The 22,915-nt window shown below is 42.3% G+C and overlaps 1 long non-coding RNA gene across 1 annotated transcript; it reads left to right on the forward strand.

Moving 5' to 3' along the window:
- The first annotated feature begins 1,627 nt into the window (after positions 1 to 1,627).
- LOC118781384 lies at positions 1,628 to 19,864 on the forward strand. Its single transcript, XR_005005088.1, has 4 exons — positions 1,628 to 1,778; positions 3,632 to 3,674; positions 18,700 to 18,847; positions 19,122 to 19,864. It is a non-coding gene; the product is annotated as an uncharacterized LOC118781384 (long non-coding RNA).
- Positions 19,865 to 22,915: the final 3,051 nt, after the last annotated feature.

Below are 22,915 nucleotides of genomic sequence, written 5' to 3' on the forward strand. Positions count from 1 at the left end.
TAGACAACATGGGCTGTTTGGTTGTTTGGTGGTCAGAACGCTAGCATTCCAGGTAGAGGATGGTAAATGTGTACATAAATAGCTTACATGATAGATGTACATTTGAAATAATTTAAGTATGTTTCACAAATTATGTAAGACCACAGAACACATACAAATGGCTACCTTGTAGCCATCTGAAGAATAAAGAAAACAAAACAGATATTGTCCACCAGAGAAAAGAATCCGTACCATGTAGAACATTTCAGGGCTGTTACATTTACATCATGCTTTCCAGGAGTGTGAGAAAGAACACTATCATCATTACAAAGTGAAGTCAGACGAGGTTTTCCCGCTGGGGATTTCATTGACGTCACGTCGAGGAGCCCAAAGGCTATGAACTTTTCTTGGTCCAATACCGCCCCCTGCTGTAGTCAATATTTAATTGCCTCGATATAACAGACAAACCAATGTGTTACAGTCCTTTTTTCCAATCACTTAAACACGATCATTACATTCAAAGTCAATTCCACTCAATACCAATTTGACAGAAATCTCTAGATATCTGCAAAATAACAACAACAACAGTAATAATAATAATAATAATAATAATAATAATAATAATAACAATAACAATAATAATAATAATAAATCCGATCCATGTGTAACTTCAAATATTTGACAAATAAAACAAAAAAAAAATAAATAAAATAAATTTTTAAAATGAAAATGTATAAATATATATGTAAATCAAATAATAGGTTTCATGAGTGATGCACATCATCAGTCCCGTCTATGATATTAATAGCACTAACTGCGCAATGCAATTTTCATATACCTATATATTTATCTTTTTACACAAACTGCATCGTCAACAACAGCTACGTTTTTAACTGCAAATACTTACAGGGGAAACAACTGAAAAGATGTAGCACAACAAATATCCACAAATATAACTGCGAAATCGCTTTGAACAGTAACCATGCTATTGATGCTACCAAGGTGGGCTATTCCAAAAAAATGAACACACGCAGTTATTTCATACGGCCCTCTTACAACACAGCAGAATAAAAGAAATGCGTTAACATCAAGCAGGTTTGCTATAGCTACCCGTGTCCTAGCAACAGAGACCTGAGGTTTACGTTTTATGCGGGGATTTGATCGAAACATCCAACACTGTTTGGACATCTATGAGGGGACCTTATGCCAATATATATGTTACTACAATACCGCTATCTTGATGGCCTAATGATGGAAGGTCTCATAACGCGCATTTGTAGCATGAGCTAGTTCGCTGGTTAATTGTAACGCAATCATAATATCAGTCTACTTACATGGCAAATTTCATTACCATTATATAATAGGGATATGTTTGTGTAGTAACTGTTTACCCCCAATTCAATGTCAAGTAGCCTACTTACAGTGGTTTCACTATTCAGATGCATCGCATGTTTACATAAAGATGCGGGGAAACTCAGCGATTTACGGTAAAATGGCCTCCAGTAGCACGTGACCACATCAAATGTTTGTAAACATGCGTCAATCGCATGTGATCCTGACGCTAGAGAAATAAGTTGCAGAGGGTCCTCCAATCAAAAAGTGGGGGAGTGTGAGGGGCGGGGTTCAAATATTGCGCTGTGGAAAATTCGATAGTGATTCTGTAATAAGGTCGAGGGGGATTGTTTCAGGATTGAAAATAATGGGAATCAGTTGGCTGAAACGAAACAGGTGATGACCCAGTTGATGAAAATGGAAAGAACGCGCAAGAACCGACGCCTAGGATGAGTATGATTGTCCAGGTATGTCGTTTATTTTTTATACGCAGGAAGAGAGCATCTCGTTTAATTCGAAATGATTATATCTACCTTGTGCATGACCGTAAATTAACTGGACAACTGTCACAATCCCAATTAATGTTCATTTTGATACATTTTTAACATCTGGCATAGTAAATTATAATATTTTAAGATGAATGCACACTGCAGGTTAAATGGTGCTGCTTGCCACATCTATATGTTCTTACTGTAAAAACAGAGTTGATTTTGATCATTATCATGCTTAAAGATTTAAATTCATACTGCGTCAGACTGTGGACTATAATGACAAAGCGAAGTCATCCAGTGAATCGCACTGAGAAACAAAAAAGCTATAGGTAATACTGTAATCGTATGATGATGCTAACTGCGCAAAAAAATAGGCCTTCGGGCGATCAAGGATAGCCAGACGACAAGCAGCTATGATAAACAGAACAACAGAGCGATCTCGGATGGGATGCTGCGCGAGGGATAGGTGTGCGGAATGAATCTTGGCGTGTCAGAGGGGATGTTACGCAGTTCATATTTAGAACGCGCCTTCTTTTCGTCATGGCCATATAGCTAATACGCAAATTGTTTCTCGGACTGTATTCGCAAATGTTTTATACATTAACCACTACATTTTATCTTCAAAATAAAACGAAAAAGAAGAAGAAGAAGAAGAAGAAGAAGAAGAAGAAGATGATGATGATGATGGCGATGCTGGTGATGATGTTAATTTCGAAAGAATCGTGTTTGTCCATCACATGGATACAACACAACAAAGAGAATGTTCAGTGCATTTTTTCCATTTCTCTTGCACTGCGGCACTATTATGTACAGTAATAAAAAGACAAGGTTGAAACAGTGGTTACTTTTAATAGATGTAAACAAGCATGCTGTTCTGTTCCAACACTGGGTGTCGCTGTTTTGCGCTCATTGACCCTCATAACGTTAAAGAGTCTCAGTCATGTTATGACGCGTGTATGTGCCTTATACAGTAGTCTGTGTACTCCGACACTGATAATGTCAGCCATTTCCAGATTATATATGTTCTTAATGTCCCAATCACAGAGTCAGCAAACTTAATAGCCATACAAACAAAATAGCCCACATTAAAAAAAAAAATCTTGCTGCAATTCAAAGAATCTAAATATTGTATCATTAAATAGCAGATGCGCTGGACTAAAAAGTTCTTATTCGCTGAACTAAGAGGTTAGTTCTCAGTTCAAATGCAAGATTTAAGATTGTACTTCCCATTGAGAGTTACATCATAAATGTTAAATGAATTATCCCACAGCTGCTTGATTCAGCAAAATCTGGTTCAGAAGCAGGGTTCAGAGCTTTAAACCACCATCACTTAATGGTGTTCACAGAGCGGCGCTGGACACACTAGGAGCTGTGACGCAGTGTGGAATGCTGATTGAGTGGCACGCAGCGTCAGACGGGGCAAGACTGGCAGTTCAGACTGCTGCGTTTCGGAAAGAATGGCGTGACCTGACGGAACACCACCGCCTGTAGCTCCGGGAACGACAATGACGCACGCGAATGTCAGCCCCCACCACAGATTCAGCTTAGCAGGATATGCCACTGGAGCCATTCCAAAGATCTAGAGACACAAGAGAAATAAAGTCTGCAAAGCAAGCTAGAGCTGCCTTCAAGAATGGTAACAGGAGAGGCATTAATAATGACAATTATAATCTTCGAACTGGCATAACCAGCTGTGCCAGCAAGGGAGACTCCCAAACACGTAAGGGTGACAAGAGGCAACTCTACATTCAGTACACTGATAAAACATTACTTGACAAGCATGACCCAGAAAACTACACCGTACATCTCCTCATTTACTTTCTTTTCAGTAAACCAATGGATATAGAGGTGTTCCTGATACCAAGAGAAAAGGTAAGCATGATAGCAGTAACATGGATACTGTTTTGGTAAAAGGGACTCATTTGTTTCATGAGTTTCTTTTTGACTGCAAACAAATAAATACTTGATAAACACTTCCTTTTATTACACTGCTAGAACCTTCTTCCAAATGTCTGCCTGTCAATAACAGAATCACACTATATGGACAAAAGTATTCTGACGCCTGACCATTATATTGAAATGACATTGTATTCAAATACATATACTTTAATATGGAGCTGGTCCCCCTTTTGCAGGTATAACAGCTTCCACTCTTCTTGGAAGGCTTTCCACAAGATTTTGGGAGTGTTTCTGTGGGAATTTGTGCCCATTCATTCTGTAGAGCATTTAAGAGGTCAGGCACTGATGTTGGACGAGAAGGCCTGGCTCGCAATCTCCGTTCCAGTTCATGCCAAAGGTGCTCGATGGGGTTGAGGTCAGGGCTCTGTGCGGGTCAGTCAAGTTCTTCCACACAAAACTCATCAAACCATGTCTTTATAGTCCTTGCTTTGTGCACTGGGGCACAGTCATGTGAATAGAAAAGGGCCTTCCCCAAACTGTTGCCACAAAGTTGGAAGCATAGCATTGTCCAAACTGTCTTGGTATGCTGACGCATTAAGATTGCCCTTCACTGGAGATAAGGGGCCTAGCCTAAACCCTGAAAAACAGGTGTGGCCAAATACTTTTGTCCATATAGTGTATATAGATTGCATGATATAACATAGATAGATGAGTGTTGTCATCTTGAGATTTGGTTTTGTCAGTACTGCCTTTCAATCTTTGAGGTGTGACTATGCATCAATGTCTTGTTTATAGCAGATGTAAAAATAGAAGAAGCTGCTCCTGTGGCCTCAAGTAACTGTCCTACTTACAGAGGAAAAGAAAAATGTGTGACCTCAATAATCAGGTTGTTGCTCCTATGGGAGATGCATGCATATTCCCTCCAAACAGTTTTTAAAAGCCAAACGCACAAGGAATGCAAGGCTTAACATTAAAGCCTAAACACTGGCGTATCGGGTAGTGTCAGTAATCTTGTTCAATTGTTTTGGCAGTTTACAAATGTTCACAAGGGGCAGTTCTGTTAAAGTGACCTTTCACCTCTCCCCACCGGGTACTGCAAGCCGCAAAATGCAAGTGACCGGGTTTAGTTGTCTTTACATCCCTTTTTCAGAGATGATTGAATGCCGCTATTGTCTGCCATCCCTACATCCACTTAGCAACACGCATCCCCCGAATGCTCCTGACATGGTGGGGTTTCAGAATTAATGAGAGAGCCTACAAGTGCGTCATGTTCACAGCTGAGGCGTGTAATGGTGCATTTGAGAAATGGTGAGGGTACGCTTGTAAAAATGGAGCACTGGCCGCCTCTCTTGCTAGAGATTAAGGTTTAGGAAGTGGAATACTGCCGAGAGATGACACTGCTAAAATTAACACCCTGTCTGGTGAATGATGGGGTATAAATAGAAGGCGGGAAGGAGCCATGTTCCTGTGCATCATTAGCAGTTGAGCGCCGCTGTGAGGACGACACAGAAAAAAAGATTCCCTCTGCAACACTCGTCTGAAGCGATTTGTTAAAGTTCACAGTGAATAATAGCATAATGCTGTCGCACACAGTAGCATCATTTTGGTTTTCACTGGAACTTAGTAAAAGGGGCGAGAAGATGTCACAAAATCAGCCTTATCTGGAACTGCTTGTTGCCCACACATCTTTCAGCCATCAAGTACACAGGAAAGGCGAACTTTCGCTGACTATACTTAAGTACATGAGCCCTTTACACTGTTAATGAAAGTTGTTCTCAGTGTATTGGTGTAATGTTACCACACCCTTGTCAGAACTGCACAGACCCTTCGCATGCTTGTCGATATGTGTCCAGTTCTCCTGTGCGCTGCACGAAAGCAATCTTTGATCGTTCAGATCTTTTACATTTCCCCACAGGCGGAGGGAGGCGGAAGAGGGTGAAAGCTGATTCTTCTATCAATAGTGTCCCTGCCCCCTCCCGTAAGTGGAGCACAGCATCCACACATATCAGCTGTCTGCAGGGCAGTTGTACAGCATTTACATCTCCTCAAGGGGGTACTGCTTATTGTTTATTAACCTGTCAGCTACATCATTTATTTGGAAGGACTTCAGAAGACTCAAAAAGAAAAAAAAAGTTTCTGCCTTTTTTGCATATACTACAGACTTGTAGGTAATGCACCTTTTTATACTCCCCTGCTTGGCCAATGCGCCTGCTCAGACTCATAGGCAAATCAACCGGGCCACTGACTCTCACACCGTACGGGCAAAACAAAGCTTGTGCTTCAGCCGGGGCAGAAAAAGGTTCCTTTCTCCTCTGCCGGCTGACACTCGGGCAGAGTGAATGCCGCGTGGTCTGCAGGCCCATTGATGGCGCGAACAGCCGCTTCCAGATCCTGCTGCGGCCTGGCAGGTCTGCTCAGACGTCCCCACACAGTGCCGCTACAGTGGCACAGGCCCGCCATGCGCCCACAAAACGCAGGCTGTGTCACACAGACCCTCCCAGCCCTGCTGTTCTCCTGTCTGCCTTCGCCCAGAGAGACAACTCAATGGGGTGAAGAGCCAGCTGCTGGATGTTTTCGCGCTCATTCTTCTTCTCCCCAAAATTCCCAGCGCGTTCCTTGGCCTAATTTTTATGTTTTAATACAAACCTGCAGATTATTAATAAAACTGGACAGTATCTGGGGGGGGGGGGACCTGCTATTTTAGGCTTAATTTATTCAGCAGGTTCATTTTCGTATGTGGGATGTACAGTACAATGTACAATAATATCTGTGCCTCCCCCAGAAAACTTTACTGAACTTTTCATTTGGAGACCTGTTATTCATGTTTGATGCCACTTCTGAAGATGATTTTTTTCCCCTGGCTTCATTATCTCAATGAATGCTTACCCCCAGTTAAATTAGGAGCTCTTATCTCTAAGAGGCTTATATGCTTCTTTGCATAGCATAAGCCCTGCATGTGGTGCCACTCCATTCCTCCCTCACAAAGGGTGGGGCTCAATACTATGTTGTGATGACCTACTACTATGGGGTGTCACAAGGATGCTAGCTGACAAGTAACGCCCAAAGAGACAACATCATTCTTTCCACTGACCTCATTCAGACACCGGCCACCTTCATTCTGCTGCAGAATGGCTGGATTTGAAATTTTATCCAACAAGAGTTGAAAGGGAGGGGAACTCATTATTTAACTCAGAAACACTGTACTAGATGAACCTTCTTCACTTTCTCCATTTCTATTTTTACTCATAACTACATTTATTCATAATGCACCGCTTGGCCTGACATCAGCCTAACAAGGATATCATTACTTGCCTTTCAGAAAATTGTAACTCTGTGTAGAGGAATGAATGGGGGTGTACATACAGTGAGTGATTACAGACATTCTCCACTGTCAGCTATTTGTGCTTTGGTATGATTAATGGGTTTGATAAATGGTCCTCAATAGTTGATGAGTTTTGAGTTTATTGTCACAAATGTCATACAATAGATTTTGACTGTGTGTGTGAGATATGAGCAGCTTCATTTACAGTATATCAGTTAAATGTATTCAGTTCTTAAAACAAGCATTATTATCACATGCAAAACCAAGACCCTTTAAATGAATATATTCTATGCACTTTACAGTGTTAATTTTTTAGGTCTATTTCAAGCCTGTCTAGTCCTACTGTTTTACTTGTATCAGCAAAATTGTGCTCTTAGTACATCAAACATTTGTTTTTAGGGGTTAAAATTATTCAGGAAAAACTGCACTGTGCCTGCAGTTTCAGGTCAATGTTATGCTACTACACTGTCTAGATAGTAAGCCCAAGAGGCTATGTTAAACTTTTAACTTGCTATTCTGGCACTGTTATAAGACCATAGCTCCAGAAACACACTCCATAATTGTAATGAAATGGCCAAACAAAAAGTTCTAAGAAAATACAGCACTTGTGCCTTGAATGTTGTAAAAAACCTTGCAGTCTAAAAATGACTCTTATTCTAGTGTCTCTGTTTACAAATGAGCCATTCCCTCCCAAAACAATCTGCCTACTCCAGACAAACATGTATCCAGGGAACCAAGCACGCAAGCAACCACTAAGGTTCACCTTCTTTATTTGTGAAAATAAAGACCACTCCATGTGCGTGCAAATCTGAGACAGAGTAAGTAATTGGAATTATCTGACCTGGTTTCACATCACAACAAATGCTGTCTTGTGTTCCGTAGGTTAAAAAAAGAGGTGAATGTCTGAATGCTCTTTTGCTGTTCAGTCCATTTTGAAGACTGGGAACACAGCTGAATCAAAGGCCCATATCTGCATCACTGTTATGCTCCCTGAAAATCCAGCTTCCATAAACCTTTGGGGATTGTGCCAGAGCCAGGGAAAACATTTGGAGAAGTAAAACATTGAATTTATCAGATGGCAGGTTGACCAAGCCCAGCATTTTAAAATTCACCAGCTGTCAATGATTAATGTGCAGAAGTGCTGAGTACAAATCAGTCTTACACAGAAAGAAATGGAACCACTTACACAGAGGAACATCTAAACCCTTTTAGGGAAACCTTGAAATTCCAGCCAACATGTTAAGTAGCGATACCCTAGCTAAACACATAAGACTATCACAAAATATCTAAGATGAGAATGCAACATAGTGAAAAAAACTGCCAATATCACACATATCTCTAAGATCATCTAAATACAGACAGACCTATTACAATGTATTAGCCCTCAAAATGTAGTCAGATATAGAAAACTCAGTGAAATGGATGACACTGCAATATGTGAGGCCTTTTCTGTGATGGGACAGACTAATTTGTGCGTACGTTCATTCTGCTGAATAGGCAGTGACGACAAAAGGATAAACAAAATATCAAGTGGGAAACTGAAATCATTACATAGTGCGAAATCAAACTTACATAACTGAAATTCCCGGTAGGTCGGTGTTAACATCTGAGAAGGGGAACAACTTACTTGTTATCCAAGGGAAGTGGAAGTATACCCTGGTGCCCCTCGGGGCCGAGGAGCACTCACAGTTAAGGTTTAGATGTTAGGGCTGGGGGGCTCTATCGGTGGGAGACCGAGAGGATAAACTCAAAGAGCAACTCTCTCCTTTCTTGCATTTTCTTCCATTTATTTTACTTTGTCATTGTTGTTTTTTTTTGTTTTGTTGTTGTTGTTGTTTCAAAACAGGGACAGTGTGCCTTTAAAACCAGCGCAGTTGTCAGGTGACTGTGGAGGCACAGTCATCTCAGTTCACAGGGAGAAACAGAGTGAGCAACTGTGAGCAGCGGAGAGACAGCAGAAACACAGGGGGGTGGAGAGAGAAGGAAAGAGTGAGAGCGAGAGACCCGATTTACGGTTGACACTGTGGGAGAGAGAGGGAGGGAGGATGGTTGAGAGAACCGTCGAGGGGGGGAGCAGGGGAAGATGGTTGTGGCCCTTTAACAGTATCTCCGGTTGGGTATTTGTGCGGCAGTGTGCTGCTGGCCCGAGTGTTTCAAGAAGCTGCAGTTGTGTACCTACAACAGTGGGAGAAAGCCTGGAGAATTAAGCGCTGCGTCACACTGAAGCAAAGAGATTGTGAGCGTGTGTGTGTGTGTGGGTATCCGTCTGCATGTGTGTGTGTGTGTGTGTGTGTGTGAGAGAGAACTGGCTTTGTTGATGTCTGAAAGAGCAATACTGCTGCTGCAACTAGATGAAAATAGAGTGCGAGAGAGAGAGGGAGGAGGGAGAGAGCGAGGTTTTGGATTAGTCGCTACGTCACTTTTTCACGTCGAAGGGAAAACAGCCGCTAAGATAACAGGAGCCCAGTCCTCAGATTTTCTACCTGAGCATGGACGCAACTCTGACCGAGCCTTTTTCTTCCTCCTCGTCCTCGTCCTCTTTTTATCGTTTACTTCCATCATGGCTGTTTAACTACCTCTTCGTCAGTTTTGGTACTTATATCGGGGATAGTGTTGCGGAGTTGCAACATGGATGCTGAAGATGTGACGTAGTTTACCTTAGTCGAGAGGCAAACGTTTAGATGGTGAGCGGGGGGGGTGGGGGTGGGGGAGTGTGCGTATGTTGAGCGAAGGGTTAATGCTAGGAAGCTTGTTCTGGAAGGTTCTTTTTACTGAGACGAAGCGCATTGGGAGAGCATTTACAGGGAATAATCAGCTTACAATGAATATTTGTGTTTTCGATGTTAAACGTGGTATATAGACTAATTACGTACAAGTTATTGTAAGCATAAAACGTATGTATATATACTTGCCTATAAGCAAATATGTATTAAAAACATATAGTATATGTTTATGGTAGCCTTGGTATATGTATATTTTATCCACATGTACAGATGTACGTATGCATGATATTTATATGTTAGTATTTATACATCGATAGATTGATAGATACTGGCAGCCCGAATGTTATTTTTTTGGTGACCATGGCATAAACTTAACCAAAACACCAGTTTTTTGTGTTCGGCCTGTTTTTGCCCAATCGGACACATATTGGTGAGTGATAAGCACCGTTTTGCTACACACTGGATCCTTCTTCATGTTGCACCTTCTTGTTCCTACGATTAACTCTTCGTGGGGCAAAGGAATTCAAATGGAGCGGATGGAGTGGTGGGGGGCCCAGGTAGAACACAAGGGGATCGCCAGGTGATCGTCAGAGGACATGTCAGCACCAAGTGAGAAGGTGCGTAGAAGCTGTAGCTTTTACTGTGTTTATTAGCGACAGACTCCGCTTTGGTGTCGCATGGCAGTGCCAGGTGTGGGCTGTTGCTGTAGGGTTAAACCACCTTTCTCTCGCATCTTGCAGACGCTTGTTTCTGCGTTGCTCGTGGTAACAAAAGTGATGATGCAGTGAACTTTAGGTTTTTTTGTGGGGGGTTGGGGGGGGGGGGGCAAGGCTGGGTGTCTCTCTCACTCTCTCTTTCTGACAGCACAGGGGTACAGAGTGTGCCTCTGAGGAGGGTCTGCCCCTGAAAGCAGTTCCAGGGGTTTAAATGTCATGGCTCTGGATCAGAAAAAAAAGTTGTTTATCTTGCTCTCTTGGTGACTCTGTACTGGCAGTCTTCCAATTCGCATGCGATAGACTTCCTAAAGCAGCTGCATCATCAGCCTGAGAGGCAGTGCCTTCCACCCATTGGGTAAGGGGAGGGCCCCTGAGAGCAGAGACTTTTCGTTCTCATTGGCTGAGCACAGAGAAGCAGGTGGAGGTCTTCCTCCGATTGGCCGAGAGCTACAACTGTCACGTATGACAGTTGTGTGTTGTTATACAGATCACTGACTGCATGTCCACACAAAGAATCATATGTAGGTACTACATTACTGCACAGACCTCATTTCTAATGAAATGGGAGTGCGCCACAAGACAATGATTCTGAGTCGTTTGGGATGTGTTTATCAGTTACTCTCCTTCCTCCACGGCCACTGCGTCAGTCAGTGTGTGCTGTTCAGTCTGAGCATCTAAGAGTTGCGCAGGTTGAGTTTTCCCTGTTAGCTGTAGTTGGCACACAGGGCAGAACCTCTGGCACCTTCGATGACGCAGGCGCGTTTTTTCGGATAGCTTCTGGAGGCTAAACTTTCGATAGCCCTGCGCTTGGATGGTGGGGCACTGCGCAGCTGAATGTTCTCGGCTCAGGAGGTTGTGATGTCACAGAGCTGCCTGCTACGGAGATGATGCAAGAGTGTCTGCAGCTGCCAAGGGTCTGCTGCTGCTGCTGCAGTCAACGCCACAAACTTGAGTTGGAGCAGACGCCCTTGTGAAGCAGGCAAGGGGAAACTGCAGTTAACCCCATATCACCTCCGGAGGTAAAGAAGAAAAACAAACTACACAACTATGAGAATGAAGGTGTCTCCGTAGTACCATAATAGGAAAACAGGAGCCTGTCTCAGGGGCTACCTGTCCTGTCTTCCAAACCAACTATAGTCATTCACTCTTCCGAAGAAGGTTAGGAACAAAGAGATGTTGTGGAAAAGTGTGTGACCCTTACAGAAATTATCTAATATGTTATACATCATTTGACATGTATCATATATTTTATTGTATTTTTAAAAGCACCTGTTCCTCATATTCTGGATTGTGTATTGCAACATTGCCATGTATCACTTTTCCCTAAGACATAAGAGAGCTTCGAACTGCAGTGGGGAGAATTGTTAGCCAGAGCAGCAGTACACATTAGGTGGAGACCATTGATATTCCCAGAATGTTCCTGCTGATTCCTGAGGGAGAGCAGAAGCTGGGTACAGAAAAACAATGATGCTCCTTACATCTCCCATACTTAATGCGCCAACAGGTGGAGGCCACGCAGTATTGCACTGGCAGAAGCATTTCCTGAGATATTTCTGGAAATTCTGACACCATGCAGAGTGCCACAAGGGACTCTGCCTGTCTGGGATCGTCTAAAATTAGCCTGCACCGATGCAGACATTATAGCTGATTTCGCTATCCCTGCATGCATGCACAAAAGCAGTGTGCATTTACAGCTGGTGACAAGCTAGAGAAATACCTTTCAACAGTATGTCGAATGGATGAGGAACAGTCAGATAGTGGAATGCACGGAGGGTTTCTGTCAACGCAGTGCAGTGAGTGCAGGTTTGCTGTGAAGCCAAATTACAACCCCAGTGCAGGGCAGAATACCCTCTCTCTCATCTGGTGCATCATCTCCCTTGCGCACACACACACACACACAAACGCATACATGTGTGCACGAACCATGCATGCACACATATATGCAGTCACAAGAATACATGTACCCACACACATACAAGTACATGCTTACATGCTCATGTGCATGCACACTGACACACAAACATACAGATACACACACACAGACATGCAAACACGTGTATGTATGAATGCATACGCACACGTGCGCACACACACATCATACACAACAAAGTCTACGGGACATTGCAGATGGGAAAATGCATTTAATTTCATGCATTGAAATTAAGTGCTTTTAATTTTAGCATTTAATTAAATTGTTGATTACATCAACTCCTGAGTGTTCCAACCGCCAACTGAGTCAGATCCAGAACTGCTCAAAAGACGACATAGGAGTCAAACCTGGGATGTGATACAGGAGCAAAGAACATCCCGTCTCAGCAAGAACAATCCAGAAACAGGCCGTTATGAAATCGTTATCAAATATGATTCCCACTGCAGAGCACAGAGATCCATTTGTCCAGCTTAATACAAACCCATCCCTATTGCTTTCTTTTCTGTGTCATAAATGAGAAGGTGTATTAGACAACATTACTACTTAGGCCTGCAGGATGACATGGTAATGGCTCATGCCCTTGCACTCAGAGCAAGTGTGCTTGGTAGTGATCTCTTTGAGGTTAATAATCTGTTGTTGCTGGATAGTAATTCTTAGCTCACCAAGCTTTCTTGAGATTGATTAAGTGTTCCTGCTTTGACACAGATAGTTTTATTTAGACTATTTAAACTAGGTATAAGTCCATTGTGTGTGTGTGTGTGTGTGTGTGTGTGTGGGGGGGGGGGGGGTGTCATGAACATTGTTATATGGGACATTGAATCTAATTTTAAAGTATCAATGCATTTTTGGACTGTGAGAGGAGCTCAACAGGCACCTCAAGTCCAGACTGCCGATTGGATAGCGTACAGTGTCACTGGGCAGATTTCTTCATGAAAAAGAACCATATGGAGAAATTGCTTCAGTCTGAAATTTGCTCTGAAATTTTCACAAACTCCTGCTGTATTGTACATGTACAGCAGCTCTCTGCATAAAAAAGATGGAGAAAAGGAATGAAATACATAAATACGCTAAATACCTTATTAGGCTTCATATTATGGGAATATCAAAACCTACACCTTAAATGCCAGTGACAGGAATTTAGAGTTATAAACCTGGGCATGAAAACAGGTACAGGCATGGTAGCTATGACTAAGCTGGCACCTGCCAGAGATTTAACAGCAAAGTCAAACAAAGGTGTCAAAGATGATCCTTCCAGAGAGAATTTTGTGTACTTCAGTGAATCTTTTCCTTCGCTGGCAGCACAGTAGAATTTTTAAGCGTGTTTCATGGGTATAATTCCATCCAATTCTTGAACTACAGATGTTATGTCATTTTTTAAATCAGGAATGGAGCACCTCTTCAAAAGACAGCAAGAGTTGAATACTAGTGACTGGTGCATTATTGACTTGCTTTATTGAACTGCTGTCTAGCAAATAGCCACATGTATAAAAAATAATGGTCAGCATTTTACATGTCTAAGTTATCTGCAATGACTGTGTTGGTTTTGCTGCTCAGCAGAACCCAAGGAAAGAAGCTAGCCCTTTAAATCTTTTATAAACATTACACAACAGGTCAAATGCAGTGAGGCAACAAACAACCAAGAACGAAAGCTAGGACAACTGAGCCAGAGACAAAACTAGAGACCTGTAAACTTCTCCTTCCAGAGGCCAGCTCTATAAGAGATCTATCAGTTCTACCTCATAAATTTACCAAAAAGAAAAAAGGCCCCGTATTGTCTCCTAAAACATTGCTCTATCAGATAAGTGCCCACACTGTAGAGAGTGGTCCTTTCAGTGTGGAAATCAAAGAAAATATTTCTTTGAAAAAAAAAAAAAACCTTATAAACACAGGGACAAAAAATATCTTGGCAGCCTACATATTTCCCCAGTTCTTTTCTTAATTACTAAAAGTACAAGGGATGTTTGCTGGTGTTGTGAAAGAATCGAAGGAAAAAAAATTATAAAAACAGATTACAAAGGAGGGATTGAGGGAGGCGTTTATCTGCCAAGGAGGGAAGGAGAGAGAGAGAGAGAGAGAGAGAGAGAGAGAGGACGCAGGATTACTGGTAGAGACAGACACAGTAATCTTTGCATTAGGCCATATCGGTTGGCAGTCAGTCAGGGAGTTGGCCACTACCTGCTGCCACGCCCTTGTAGTGTGTGAGCGCCATGGCTCTCTCACTGACAGGATCCATGACGTTCTTGCTGCTTGCGCCGCAGAGCGAAAGGGGGAACTGTGCCGTGCGGTTTAAATGTGGGGACAAAAAAGGCCTATCTGCGCTACTTTTCACAACGAACGTTCCATAGACCTTCTGCTGTAAAGGACTATGACAAAAAAGCAACTGGTGTGTATTGCGCTGCTCAGATTGGAACAGATCTCGTTTGTCTTTCGAACTGAGCTCACAGGGAGGGGAGGGACCGTGCTGTTATTTTTTCCCTCCTGTCTTTCTATTGCTCCTTCTCCTAATGAAATCGCAAAGCAATAATGCTGAGGGCTGTCCGTGCGATCTCTCGTCCAAGGCAGAATAATCCTCACCAAGGTAAGACCTTGCTTAAATGCAAGCCCCCCCCCCCCCCCCCCCCCCCCCCAAAAAAAAAGAAAAAACAAACAATTCTGTGGTTTTACCTTTTCACCGGACCATCACCAAGGACCTAAGGGTGCTGCTGGTGTTTTACTGCCCCATTCTGATCCAAGCGGAGCCTGGCAGCCAATAAGTAAGTGCGTTCTTCCACGTATCTTTGGAGATGAGAAAAGTAATATGCACATGGAGCATGTATCAATATTTTGTGACACAGTCTGAATGTCCATATGAGGGATTTTTTTTATTTGATTCTCAGAGAACATAAATCAAATTTTTTTTTAAAAAACCTGTGGTTGTCTGGGGTTAGTTCTCAGGTCTGGTCAGTGGGGGTTATATCAATTTAAGATGAGGGCGTGTGCATTTTAAGGGAAAGCGCTGGGATTAGGATGGACATGTAACCAGGGAAGGCTGCAGCATGAGGACAGCAGGGTCAGGTCAGACCAGGCTTTGGTTCAACCAGGGGTCGTCTGAGGTAGCTCTAAAGACAGGGAAGGAATATAGCTGAAGGATGTACACACAGTTTGTGGAAGAGATGTGGAAGGCGTCGTCTTATAGAAATCTTCATCCAAGTGGCTGTTGCATTACTCTTGCCATTCCTTTGTTGGTGTTGTTGTTGCCTTTAAACAGATTCTCTTATCCAGAGTGGCGTACACCAGCAAATAAGAAGCTACATAAAAGCGAACAAAATCTAGAACAGAAAAGATTTAACGGGCGACATTTGCTGCTGCTGCAAATCATCGCTATCCTTCTCTCAGCCGCAATAAACCCCTCATATACCTCTCTGCTGGAAATGCAGTAGCTTCTACCCTGCATTGCCACATTTTGCTGAGCAGCAGACAGAAAGAGGGGAGTAATCTGATTCCCCTCTTTGTGGAGAGAAAAAAAATTCAATGAGTTTCAACTTTGAAGAAAAACAAAAAAAGGGCAGCCTAAGGATGCAGAGGAAAGAGAAGTTATTTGGATTAATTGGTAATAAGGCCATTTAATACTGCAGCAGGGCTCCAAGTCCCCAGTTGATGCGCCAAAGTGCATACAAATAAAGCTGTGATGCATTCTGACAGAGGATATCGAATGATCTACAATTGTGAAACCGAATTTTAAGTATCAGGCACACGGTTCGAGAGCAGGCCAGCTTTTTCAAACAGACTTCCATACAAATGCACACCTTATAAAGTTACCCTTTAAACAACGTGCTAGTAATGCCGCGATTAAATCAGGACTGGCAGACTACAACAAGAGCCAGGTCTTGGCAACTCACACAACTCAACACAGTTTACTGTAGGGTCACAGTACTGTAACAGAGGCAAGAAAAAGGAGACAGGAGGTTAGGAGACTGTGTAGGGTGTGACTCTGGGAGGGTCGCACCAGAATATGAAGGTTGCTAACGATATTACTATGACAATGAGGCATCTGTTTGCTTCATGTTTACCTCACATTCACCTAACGTTTGTATCTCGTATTCACTTTGACGTCTGTGCAGAGCATCTACAATGGATAGATTGCTTCTGTAAGAAAAACAGGGAACTGCACTCATGACCATCTGCAGCCTCCTCCTTACAAAAATGCCCCAGTAAGACTATTGGAAAAGCATACTGTAAGATGGATTGTGTTACACAGATTGTGTTCTGTGAGCTGAGGAGCTAGAAGTACAAAGATAACATCCTTAACAAGCTGTTAGGGTACATCTGAATGTTGCAGTTATTCATTTAAAAATACAGCAATAGGACTCTTAAATTCTGTAGAGAGTGCAATGAAACAGAGATGTGAAAAGGTCGAAGTGCTGGTGGAGATTTACAAGATTAAAGGTTCCTGGTTTGCACCCTTGTTGTCTTCCACAGATTCTCCGCTGGCTGTTTGGCACAGAGATAATTGTCCTTGTTGAAAAGAAGGCCAGGCGGTGTTGAATTTCCAAAAAAAAGAAGAAGTGTGTGTGTGGTGGTGGTGGTGGGGGGGGGGGGGGGGGTTGATTTCCAGAATATCCAGAATATCAGACATTTAAGAGCGCTCTCCTGACTCAAAAGCTCTTAGACCTCATTCGGGGGAAAATGGACAGTTACAGGCCTAATCGGAATAAAACTGGACCACGCTTACACCTATGGATGCACATGGTCATTCATGGTATGCCTTTGCTTTGATGTTGTAAATGTTTCTTGCTTTCCTTCATTCTGGATGCAACAGGTGCTGGCTGTATCTAGACAGGGCTGGCTCCAGCTATTTTGTGAGTCCTTCTGTTGGAGGCCCTACTGCCATCTCCTCTGCATAAAGTTTTGCAACTGCAATTAAAAAAATGCTTCCATGGTGCCCCCTTGTGACCACGGGGGGGGGGGGACACACACTATGCAGCTGTATACTCATATGCCAGGAGCCGCTCCTGTGTTTACATCTTCTACCCATTTGCTACCTACAGTCTATGAACACAAAAGTTAATCTGGACTGTACACTGCTGTATAGGCTGCTTGTACAGCTAAATCACAAGTAGTCCTGAAGTGGGACGCTTAATAGAATAGGCCAGCACTGTCAAACAAATGTGACTTAGGATGGCAGATGTCTCATAGGACTATTATGAAAAAGCTCTATTCAACCATTTAATGTCCCAGTTCCCACTACGCTCAGCATGTTTGCTCCAATAGTACTACTGTGCCACTTCATTACCTCTACATCTCCACTGAGGATTTAGCAATAAATATTAGGTTTTAAGACATCTCCAACTGAGACGTTTACTCATGTTTCTTTACAACATAATGTCCTTTCTCTCTTTACCATCAGTCGTTTTTTCTTTTTTTAATTAGGACATGAGAATATGTATTATTAGTGGAAACACGCAAGGGACATAGTACCTTTTCACTCAACAGTTCTCAGGAGTAAAGTAGGTACTACATAACAAACACTGCCAGAGCCAAAGTATACAGATCAGAAAGTGAATTCCTCTGTTGCTAAGGGAGACAAGGACCAGCCGGTCAGTCTTGCTCTGTGTAATGAAGCATAGTATCGGACATTGTGGGGTAGCGCTAGAGCGCGTCCTTCAACATGACTGGGTGAAATCAAGACCTGGTCCAGCGTTCTGCACTTCTACCACCTCTATGGGTGACAGCAGGCAAAGGCTGGGTAACAAGTGCTGCTTATCTTTGTGGAAATCTGGAGGGCTGATTACTGCAGCATTACAGGGGGACCAACTGTTTGTCTATTACTAGAAGTCTGGAAAGAAACACACTTCTATTTTTTCTAGCAATCAGTCACCTGCTATCTAGGTGGCTCAGTGGTCTTTTAGTCTTGGCACACCTCAACAGTACTTTGGCTGACATTCACCAGCAACGTATGTCCATCCTTGGGCCATTTTTTTAACTACCGCATTAAACAAAACCAATGTACAGGTTTGCTGTTCCGTTTAATTGACCCTGGACACATGTCACATGAGTCAATAAAGGTTTTTTGGAATGAACAAAATGTATAATGTTTGGTGCAAGCAAATGCCTTGATTCTGTGGTTTAAACTGTTGTTATGGCACTCAGTCAATCATTGTTAAATTATCAGTCTAAAACTGTAAGTGTTGTCTTGTGTCTTGTAACAGTTAACGATGAGTGAAAAAGACAAGCAAATATTTGAAGCAAGTTTGTGCATCAGTGAATATGATGCTACTTAGACAAACAAAGAACACATAACTAATGTAACCTGGAGTCTACTTTTCAGTGTCCTAGGAGTCTGACACAAGAGCCTGTCGACCTCCTGCCAGCGACTTTATGCGGAATCTCATCTCCCAAGAAGAGTGTGAAGATAACTATGTGAAACAGATGGGCCTGCTGGCAAAGGACCTTCTTCTCCTGGAAACTGGTTTCAGGTGGTGTCTTAGAGTATTGTATCTTATGAATCTAGCACCATTTGAAATCAGTGTTCTAGGGGTGGGGAAAACCATCCCCATTGTACCAGAGGGAATGACCTGGTTTCAGATTGGCTGGAGTCTGAATGGTAAAGGAAGGCAGATTTTGAGAAGGACAACGTCAGTTGCTGCTAAGAGCATGTTAGCCCCTCCATAATAGCTGCTGTCTGCAAGGCTGCTTTCATCTGTCATGTCAGTGTGTAATACAAACAAATATGTTGCATTTTTTTTGCAGACACCCCAACACCAGAAAGCTTCCACCATCTTTGTTGCTCTCCTCTCACCAAGGCTGACCGATTTCTTTTGGTGTTCAGAGTCTTCTTCAGTTTCTAGCACCATTTGAAATCGGTTACAATGTAGGAGGGAAATCAACTGGAGGCGTGAAAAAAAGGTGGCTCCAGCTCACCTCTTGACTTGTCTTCTCTGTTGTCCTGGCTGTGTTCCAGCTGGAGTAAAGTTGGTGCAAGGAGGACACATCCTGTACAACCCACACACAAGCCAGTAAAAATAAAGAGGTTATGCAGAGGGACCGTTGTTGCGAAATTATCAGGGCCAACATGCATTAATAAAGTGGCACTGCTTGGCTGTAAATTGTTATCAGTCACTAAAATATGCTCTTTCCTTAATAATGTGTTCACATTTTTCCTTTTTTCCCCACAGGATTTTTAACCACACATTGCACATGCAAAACAATCAAGTCAAATATTTAGTAATTGAGCAGTGTCCTGAGCACTGTCCTCTGTGGTCTGTTATGTTAAAAAGCACTCTTGTAACTATGAATTAGCGATAACCAAAGTTTGAGTTACTTTTAGCATTTAAGAATAGCAGGCCCAGATTAACAGAGCATTTAGGCAGGATGACAGGGTCACAGGATTAGTTTGAGAGTTACAAAGACAGATGTTAGCAGACATTTTCAGTCATTTACAAAGTACTCACGTGAAAACACAAGACATCTGAATACACCACCATTTTTAACACATTAACAACGAATTTTAACATGTTCACTATATATTATAGTTAGAATAAAATGCAACTGCACTGTTTGTGCATGCATGTTTTTTTTGGGGGGGGGGGGGGGGGCGTTGTTGTGGTTGTTTTTATTTATTTATTTTAAAATGACTCAACAAAACACCTCTGGTTTAGTAAACAGATTTTGGATATTAGTTGGATGTATGTTTTGGTATAAATTTGCCTGACAATGGTCATCTACAGTAACACGTGCCTAATAGTAACCGAGTAAATTAAATAGAAAATTACAATGGGCCTCGCACACTATCCGGCTTTACTCAAGTTCGGATTCATTTCAGGAGCTGAGAATTTTCCGAATTAACCTGTTCGGTGTGAGGATATATTTGGACTCATCAAATGTTTCGATGCTTTCCGAAAATGTTAAGATTTAAGACTTGTAGTTCGATTTGTAGTCCACTTTTTGAACGACATATCCAATAGAGCAATGCGGGGGGATCGTCCTGACAAATCAGATACCACCCTCTCATCCGGGCATTCTGGGATCTTCGGTTTAGAAAACCGTTGGCCGTGAACCCAGCGTTTGCTAGTGGAAGCCACAGTTGCGAAGACGACGGCAGTTGGTAGTTAGCTAGTTAACAAACAACCGTAATCGTTATAAAATGGTTCAGTGCTTTGTCCCGGAATGCAGCCACCGTACATATGTAAACGACTGCAAATTTTTCAGGTTTCCAAAATGCCCCACAGCATAGTTTTACATTATGGAAACCGTGAAGGTTATCTCTGTAAGCACACCATCAGAGAGACATCTATCAAATGTACCTAACTGAATTGGCACTTTCACTGAAGTCGAGTGCCCAAGTCTACACGTGTATGCAGAATTATCTTTTTGCTTAAACGTCTCAGTAGATATGTCTCAAAGGCTTCGGGCGTTTTTCATCATTCAAAATCGTGAGCTAACAATCAATCCACTTAGCAAGCTCGATGGGTGATGATGTGCTAACCTGACTTTGCTAACAAGCTAGCTGGTTAGCTATGCTACCTAACCTATGTGGCCTACACTCATTGACACCCTGTAGGTCTATACCTCATGCTCGCCCTGACCAAACCGGTCATATGGCCCTGAAAACAACTGAATTTCCCCACATGTCCTGATTTATTGGTTTTCGCCCCGCTGAAAACTTTGGGTCTCATCCTTAAAGAGGAGAATACAGCTAAGCGAAGCGACACCATTGCTGCTAACGATGAGCTTGCTCTTGCTGATAGCGATGACTGCTGAAGAAGAGCTTGCAAGTTAGTTGCTATAGCTATAGCTGATAGCGGTGATTAGCCACATTTGGCTAGCAAGGCTGGAGAGCGGGATTGGGAAAGTTCCGTGGTTTCATGGGACGTGTAGTTTTTAGCCTGTGGTTGTAGTAGCATACAAGATAAAAAAAAAAAAAATTAAATTACGTAAAAGCTCGAAACAATTAAAATAAGTCGCAAATTGGGATCACAATATATACATCCGGAAATCGATGGTAAGCCATAAATCACTAGAAGAACGTTAAAAGTGCGTTAAAAATTTAATATACTCGAATAATTACCCAAAAGGGATTAAAACCAGTTGGAATTTAAGATACACACATTAAATTCGTTTTACAGCTTGACGGTCCCCTTTTTCCAAGGGGACGGAATCAGTCGAAGAGCGCTGTGTAGCTAGTTTCGTGTCATTCCTCAAAGACAAGATATTGTCTTTGAGGAATGACACCAACAGTGTATCCGCTATTAATTATTTTCTTTACCATTATAGAATATTAGCGTCTATCCCATTGGATATTTTTGCTATCGACATGGCTCAATAGCCTACTTCTTTGACAATTAAATGTCAGTTATTAAGTAGCCTAACGTCGGCCAGAAAGTTACACACACAAAATTAGGTAAAATATCGTGGCATGTACGGTATCACATTACAAAGGGCATGTAACATTTGACCCTTCCACACTCACTGAGGACACTGTTGTAAGTATTGGTTTTACAAAAGAATGAACATTTATCACCTGTTAAAACACCGTCAGGAAGGTGCTTCGGAGGGCGTGCGGTGTTGTCTGGCTAACGGCTCAAGAAAAGTCGGCTAATGGCGGGCTTTGAGCAGCACCTGCTGCGCGCGACACTTCTTCGGGTCGTCATCTGTGGCAATGACTTCCAGTTTAAGATGACGTATTTGCCAGAGCTGGCCATAAAATACAATAAACAAAATAAAGAATAGTTAAATGAATAAAGTTCATTGAATCAGTTAATATGAATATTTCTAATTTACTTTTAGAGGAAAATAAGCCTGCAAACTGCGTATTCAGCCACTGCACATGCACAGCTCACACCCTGAAGGTGTCCAAAAGGTGCACGTGATTTTAAAGCTTTTGTACATACTTCTGCAATACGTGTAGACTGATGTCTGGAACTTCAAAACAAATGTAACACAAAATAACAATTTTTCTCACTCCCAAGTTTCTCCAAATAACCACAAGGTGGCACTCCTTCACCACAGCTTACACGTCTTTATTCTTTATTATTGATTGTTAACGCAGAGAAGGTAATTACCCCTCATACAGTTGCCCCAGCGGCCATAATACATGGTCACATCATTCCGACGCGAAAGGATACTTCAATAGAATGCTGTCCATAACATGGATTTTACACTGGAGGACAAAACAAGGAGGCTGCTGTTTTCACCGAAACGTTTATCTGCCAGACGTAATTACGGGGTGTGGAGAGGTACATGACTTAGCGGCGGCTCTCCCTTATTCAAAACCAGTGGTGTAGTCTACGTGACACGCAGGTCTACGCCGTATATCCACTAAGAAAGTTCCAGGATTAGCTAATTGTTTTCGCAAACACTGGATTGGGAGACAGCAAACTGTGCAAACATCGCCAAATATGAAAAAAAAAACCTTTCATATCGCCCAATCAGATACCCCCCACACCCCCACCCCCCGATTTGGATATTAAAATAAAGTTTGAAATAAAACACAACGAAATGAAACGAAAACAAGTAACAATTTATAAAAACACATCATCAGAAGC

The sequence above is a fragment of the Megalops cyprinoides genome, chromosome 7, assembly GCF_013368585.1.
Source record: "Megalops cyprinoides isolate fMegCyp1 chromosome 7, fMegCyp1.pri, whole genome shotgun sequence".
Classification (NCBI taxonomy): Eukaryota; Metazoa; Chordata; class Actinopteri; order Elopiformes; family Megalopidae; genus Megalops; species Megalops cyprinoides.